Genomic DNA, 7,630 nt, shown 5'->3' with positions numbered 1-7,630 from the left:
AATGGACGGAGGATTCAATGGAGGTGGTGATGATTGATCGTTAGGTTCGTAGGATGGAGGCGTAACAAGGGGACTAGATGGAGGTGTTGGTGGGGTGGCTGGAGCTAGTAGTGGGGGGCTAGATGACGTCGTTGGTGGAGGAGGTTGATCATTAGTCGGGTTCATTGGAGGTGCCGCAGGCGCACTAGATGGAGGTGGTGGGGGAATGGGCGGAGGATTCAATGGAGGCGGTGGCGATTGATCATTAGGTTCGTAGGTTGGAGGTGTAACAGGGGGACTAGATGAAGGTGTTGGTGGAGGGCTTGATGATGACGGCGGAGGAGGAGATTGGTTGCTAGGCTGGTAGGGTGGAGGTGTAGTAGGAGGACTAGTTTCTGATGGAGGTGGAGGTGATGGTGTCATGGGTGGTGAATAGGACAGGGATGGCGGTGTTGATGGGGAACCATTACCTTGGTCTGGGGAAGGCCCAGGTGATGACGGCGTTGTCTCTCCATCATCGCACTCCTTTTCCGGTGGTCCTCGACCATCATTGTCATGGTTTTTCGGACCATGTCCGGGCTTAGGGCATTTTGGTTTTTTCACCGGCCCTACACCATTTGATTTATGATCATCACCGTCATGGGAATCCTTCCCATTTCCAACCGAAGAGCCCTTGTCATCGGCTTGGGATACATGGGCAGCAAAGATAAGAATTAGGAGGGATAGAACTACAATGGGCAGCGATCTCATTTTAGGTTGAAAACTCTAAGCGTAAACACCTACCAGAGAGCTGTTTTTGATTGGCTTATGGGTTTGTCCAGAATGGGGGGCAATGCTAGCCATTTATAGTGGTGTTAACCTCGGTATTGGCTATGTTTTGCTAGATCTGACTCACAGAAGATTCTGACATTGTCACGCACTGCACCGGCCTGCATTCCGGCCTGCATTTGTTTCCTGTCAGATAAAAGAGGGAGAAAGAATCATCACAAGTGAAAACCAGCAGTAGAGTCCACTCGGTTTCTCTGCTAATTTCGTTGACATTTTACAGGCTCCATGGTTCTCCGTGCACAGCATCTTAGCCTAGATCGCAGGGCCATGCATGGAACTAATTAATGCCACACTGTGTGATAATGGGTTGGCCATGAGAAGCAGAGCTTGGGAGGCGTGGGCAGATTCCAAATGGAGCAGGCAAAAACTGCCAGGTGCCTTAGTTGAGTTGGTTAGCAACATAGACAGCACCGCTACACACGATCTAGTTGACTTCAGAGATAGTTAGCTAGCAGTGTCAGATCTGTAGCAGCAGTGCAGCACACATCAAATGGACGGGAGAGCTATCTAGCTGTGAGCTTTCATGGGCAGCAGTGGAGCACAGAGGAAGCCTGGCCAATCAAAAGTCGCATCTCTCCATGTGAAGCTTCCAGCTGCTCATATCTCTACGTAGACTTGTATCCAGTTGATCTGACGTTGTCGATTACTAGATTCACAGGTGGTACGTGTGACCACGCACGCGAGGCTGCATATGGGTAGTAGAATGGACACCACAGCTATCTTGGTAAGAACTCATCCTGAAAATTTTGTGAGATTGGTACTTATATTATACCAGGAGGCAACAAGTATCTCAACTTAATTAAAAAATTGGAAACTGCTCCTGCACCAGATCAGCTCTGTTGCTGTGTCAGCATTCCAAGCAAGACAACCCTCCTTGATTCTCATTTTGATGGTGATCCTAGTTCCTTCTCATCGGGGCAAAAGCTAGATCTACTTCCACAGTCACACTGTTGCCCCAGTGCTAATTTGACAGAGTGGAAACTTTATCGTTCAAGATGCCTTTCAGCAAAAAATAGTTGAACATGCAAACTGAAAGTAACAGCGATGCTGGTACTGTCATTCATCTCTAGTTCCATATACAAGATGCAAAAACCTAAAATCTTGGAATGTTCTCCAGATACAAGTCACAGGATAGAAAGACATTGAAATCACCTTTTGCATTTCCCAGTAATAAGGATGTTAGAGAAGTGGAAACGGTGAACTCTCTCAGCTTAAGCATTTTTCATGTTTAAAGCATAGTGATAATATACATACTGTTAAGAAAATAATTTGGGCTGCAATTTTCGTGCTTTGGTGTGTAACATACTGAAACTTCATGCCTTTTGTGACTATGGAGCACCACGGGTAATGAACGCTTGTGTTTTGCTCATGCTCTTGGCAAATCCTGTTGGGTCAGGATATGCTCCTTCGTAATTTTCATTCGGAGGGGCTAGTTTCTGCTCATTCCTGTTTATGTCTTTGGAATAGTTTGTGAAACATAAATGCAGATGTTCTGCTTTGTGCAACATCTGTAAGTTATGCTGTTAGATATTCTTCTTTAAATTGCTGCAGAGTTGAGGGTTTTCACGCAGTGTACTGATTTAAGGAATAAGGCCTAAAAGGAGGTCGGTGTAAAATTGCTGCAGAGTTGATGGTTTTCCCCCAGTAATAATTCACGACTTCAAATGCTCCAGAATCACCTCTCTTTTTTCGTCCACACATCTACTGGTCTTGTGGTCGCCATTGGGCATTTCTACTAAGTTTATTTGATATTCATCAGAGAGTACTTAGTTTATGTACTACATGCTGGAAGAAAATAATTTCCATATATGAACATGTCATGGCTAATTGGTAATTTTACTACATGTTGTATGCTTTTCAAATCTTCTGGGAGATATTATATGGAAAAGTGTTTCAATCTTGTCCATTAAGTTTATATATGGACTACTGCTCTTTGAAGATATGAGAATGGATGCATGTGATACAAACTTAACCTTTCTAACCGAACCTGCCTTTTGTCTCTCGGGATGGTAAAGTTTCACTAGTATGGTACTATATATATCACAAGCCAAACTGAACTTGAGAGTCCCATCCATGTAACAAAACATTCGGAGAGAGTTTAGCTAATTGCTTCAACTTTTGTTCTTAAGGTTCTATTATCATCTAGTTTTTTTCTAGAATATGCATGAGTGGTGCGTACCATATATTAGATATAAGAAAACTTTTGTTCTTCAGGTTCTTTTATCATCTACTCCCTCCGTCCTTGAAAGAGTGTACTTTCAACTTTATTGGAAAGTCAATTTTTTTTTATGTTTGACCGTATTTATACAATAATAGACCAACATTTATGCCATCAGATTAGTAGCATTAGATTCATGATAAAATATATTTTCGTCATATACCTATTTGGTTTCACAAGCATTGATATATTTTTGCACAAACTCGGTCGAACTTTGAGATAGTTTGACTCTCCAACAAAGTTGGAAGTACACTCTTTCAAGGACGGAGGGAGTAGGTTTTTTCTAGAATACACACGAGCGTGCGTATCGTACATTAGAGTAAAGAGAAGGGCAAAGATAGCCCGGCCTACCCAAAGCGAACTAGCATCATATCGTAGCATTTGCGTGAACTATGGTCTGGACCGTATATATATTTTTCAGCCCATACAAACAAACAATGCAAAGCTTATTATTTGGAAAACCAGTTCTGTGCCATGGTTTGATATCTTACCTATTTGCAGAGTGTCTTGCATTGCTTTGCCTGTGTAGAACCCACTTCCGCGCCACATCTCAGATTGCACAGAAGGTAATTTGTGTTACTTTTCTCCATCTCCATTGCTTAATGCTCTTTCCTATACATTAGTGCATCTAAGTGGACCATTTTTAAGTAATGGGGGTGTCTTCTCATTCCACTAAATAGTAAATATTAAGCAATTACATTTGAGATGACGAGGCCTTATATCCGATTCACTCAAACCATTATGCATGTTGAATACATCATCTGGGAGAATATTTCCTTTTTGTGTTCCTTAGTAAGAGCTGGAGCTTCTGTTGACTATACTTCCTTTGCAACCTACTTGGAAGAAATGCTAGAAATGGGATCATGTGTGTGGACTAGAAACTGCCTAAGTAATTAATCTTGGTATATCGATCATAGATATTTTTACTTGACTGCTGGGCTGTAGTGCTCCGACAAGGCAGAGGACTTTGAATAGATATCACCGAGTGAACTTTTTTCTTACTTTTGTGGGGGATTACTGAGTGAACTTTGAAGCCTTCAATCCATTATTGGGTTGCAGTTTCTACCACACTGAAACGTGGAGCTACATGGAAATGTGAGTTTCTGTTGATTTTTGCCAATGTTTTCTATGTGTACATCCCTTTGTTTCGCGATCGCTTGATTCTTTGAACCTTTACGTACCTTCCCTAGTGACAGGTTCCAGTTCAAGTTCTCAATTTAAAATCTCCAGTTTGCATTAGGGTGATGCATGCAAACGACTCCACTGCTGGTGCTTGAGTTTTAAATATACAACATATTATAATGTTACAGATGGCAGAGAAGACGAACTTTTCATATAGCAGTGAGATTACTTAACAGTGCGTAATGGCGAACAATAATAATTTCCATGTCAATCTTGCCGATTTGATGCATGGGTGTTCCTTTTCTACCAAGCGACATATGCATGCTGTGAAAGATTTACCAACCTTGCCCCTGCTGCTGAAGCGAGCTCCAGTTGGACTGGCCGCGTATAGATTCGCGTGATGTTTTCGTTCGCTGCTGTTTCCTGCAGGGTTTTTTTCGTTTTTCTTCTGTGGTTTTTTCATTATTTTGTCTGGTTTTCAAAGGTTTTGTTCCATTTTTTTTCGATTTTTTCTGTTTTGGTTCATTTTTCCTTTCATTTTTCTTTATGTTTCTTTATTTTTGTTTCTGTTTTATTTTCTTGTTATTTCTCTTTTTTGTGTATCATATAAGAAGTTCATCGGATATTAAGAAAATGTTCACAGTATATCATGAAAAAAATCATCATGCATTATAAAAATGTTCATCCTGTATTAAAAAATGGTCATCGTTTCCATTTGAAGAAAGCCAGGTTCAAGACAGCAGAGCCGGAGAAGATGATCTCTGCCGCTTAAGTCTCCAGTCAAAATCGGAGTTCTGATAAGTAGATTGAGACAGTGCTCTGTAATAGGGACAGTTTCCAGTTTCCCCTTTTGCTCGTGCATTTTGAGCAAAACTTGGGATGTTATTAGCTTGCTGAGTTGGTGGTCAGTTGATCTTTCTTTTGCGCTGCTTCATGTAGTGCGTAACCAGAACTTGTGTTTTCCTTTTTGTGAACTTTTTGGTTTCACATATATATGTGGAACCGGAAGGGCTTTGCCCCTCCTGTTGCTCTAAAAAAAATGGTCGTTGTATATTAAGAAATTATTCAATGTATACTACAAAATGTTCATTGTGTACTTGAAACTTGTTCACCATAATATGTGAAGAAAATTTTCAGTGTTTTTACAAAAAAATAAAAATCACTGGATATTACAAAACTGTTCAATTTGTATTAAAAAATTGTCTGGTGCATATAGTCATATTTTCACATAATGTTCGAAACAAAACCGAGCAAGAAAATGGGCGCTGCAGTAAACCGGGTGGTACAGTATCGTTTTGCTACAGTACCAAAACGCTAGAGTCCTCTACATTACTGCTTTCTTCCCAATATCTAAGGCGTCTTCCCACATTATAGCTTTTTGTTGATAAGTCTCGAAGGCTGTTACTCCCATTGATTCATTCAGCATTGTTACTCGTTAAGGCTTACTATATTATTGATTATCGTTGCAGCACTCCACCTATATGTCTTTGAGGATAAAGGCACTTCTTGACAAGAGATCATGTAGAATATCCACTCTGCCAAAACCTTCGTCAGATCTCACTCAGCAAGAATCTGAGCCAACCATTCACGGCTGAAATCATGCATCTTTCGGAGGTAACGCGTTACATCTTCTGCAAGCAAGACATGTACATTTTGTTGAGATCATCATGGATCCAGTGGTTGCTTTATTATGTGATGTCAGATAGTCGCTATCACAGATCGGTCACTTCTTGTGCACCTCACTTGATATTCCTGGAATTATCTATCATGTCCATCAGTCCATGTGAAGTATTTTATGCTGGTCCCTCGCCCTATATATGGCTAAATGGCAAAATAGAAACTGTTATCTACAACTGTGTTGATAATCCCTGGTATATTATAAACATATGTCCTTGCCTATGGAACCTTTTGGCACTCTTAATTTTGTGCATATACCTGGTCCTGCTTGCTTCATGCTATTCGGTAACCTATCAGTAATTATTTGTGTCTTGCTGTAATTGAATTCATGTTCTGTTATTTAGTACACTTGCACTTGTGGTTCTTCAATGGATCATGTCAATGGAACCTCATTGCACACTTGCATCTGCATGGTTGCTCTCTAAACTACATCTGGCAGTTGACTCAACTTATCTTTTGCTTTTGGTCTCTGTTGGCTGGCATTGTGCTAGCTTTTACCTTTGTTGCAGGGGAAGCTTCCCTTTTGGTGGTTGTAAGGATTTGCTTGCCGTATGCTACATGTTAATATTTGAGCTTGTTCAATTTTCTTTTTGCTTTGAAATTGGTGACGAAGGTCAAGGATCTGGTCGTCCAGGTGAACGGTGAATAATGAACAATAGATAAGCAAAAAACTTTAATAGGAATTCTAAGGCAACCATCAAACTGACAGTACAGTGAAGCGTGCTTATGCTTTGAGTTACATGATTATATCTCCACCCATATTTTGTAAATTTGAGGCAATTTTAACGAGAACACAACATTAATTTATTACTGAAATCAGAACATATAGTTGGATATCAATCCCCTCAAAGCTACAAAGATCAACTAATCCATGCAGGTGCACATTTACCACAAAATGTCTATATATCTTCTCCCTAGAAATGCCATGCATGGTCGATAGCTAGATAATCTTGTTTTCACCATGTGCTTATCATCCTACAAATTTGAGCCAATATACTTTCCATGCTTCATCTGCTGACCCGGGCACACCCCATAGGAGCACATGATACTTGCCGACCTTCTTATATTCATCTGCTACTTTTATCACAAGAAAGTAGTTGTTGCCCTTTCCTGCAGGTTGCATGCCCACATAGAGCACATCAACAAGGGAGTTGTCCTTCTTGTTTACCAACTTGAACACTACAAAGCGCCCGATTTGCCAGTATAGGGCATCATGAAAGTTCTGAACTTGCACCCATCCATTGCCAGTAGGGGCACCAGGCGGCGGTGCTACTGCTGAGGGACTAAGTGGTGCTGGTGCCGATGCCGGTGGTGGGGCATTACCTTGATAGGTCGGAGATGTGGCTGGGGGACTAAATTGTGGTGGCGGTGGTGGTTGGTTAACTTGGTACATCGGAGGTGTGGTAGGTGGACTTAATGGTGATGATGGCGGTGGGTGGTTACCTTGGTTGGTCGGAGGTGTTGCTGGTGGACTAGACATAGGCGATGCGGAAGTAGATGGAGGAGGTGCGCTAGTGGTTGGTGCTATTGCTGGTGGACTCAATGGTGGTGGTGGAGGACTAGCTAAAGATGTCGGTGGCGGACTATATGATGGTGGAGGTGGAGGGGACTGGTCATCAGCTTGGTACGTTGGAGGTGTAGCAGGTGGACTAGACAAAGGTGGTGTGGCAATGGATGGAGCCGGTGGTGTACTTGATGATGGTGGTGGAGGACTTGATAGAGCTACTGGTGGACTAGATGGTGGTGGTGATGGAGTTTGCTCATTAGTTGAGTCCGTTGGAGGTGTTGCTGGTGGACTAGACATAG

The 7,630-nt window shown here is 41.8% G+C and overlaps 1 long non-coding RNA gene across 1 annotated transcript in view; it reads left to right on the top strand.

The window, feature by feature from the left end:
* The window catches only part of LOC119349504, a 9,469-nt gene extending 3,707 nt beyond the window's left edge, over positions 1-5,762 (top strand). Inside the window, exons 2-3 of the long non-coding RNA XR_005169443.1 lie at positions 3,527-3,591; positions 5,617-5,762. This is a non-coding gene — a long non-coding RNA (uncharacterized LOC119349504). The remainder of the gene's footprint in view (positions 1-3,526; positions 3,592-5,616) is intronic.
* The last annotated feature ends 1,868 nt before the right edge of the window (positions 5,763-7,630 follow it).

This window comes from Triticum dicoccoides, chromosome 1B (assembly GCF_002162155.2).
Source record: "Triticum dicoccoides isolate Atlit2015 ecotype Zavitan chromosome 1B, WEW_v2.0, whole genome shotgun sequence".
Lineage (NCBI taxonomy): Eukaryota > Viridiplantae > Streptophyta > Magnoliopsida > Poales > Poaceae > Triticum > Triticum dicoccoides.
The sequence above is the reverse complement of the archived record's forward strand: the minus strand, read 5'-3'. Positions and strand labels throughout refer to the sequence as shown.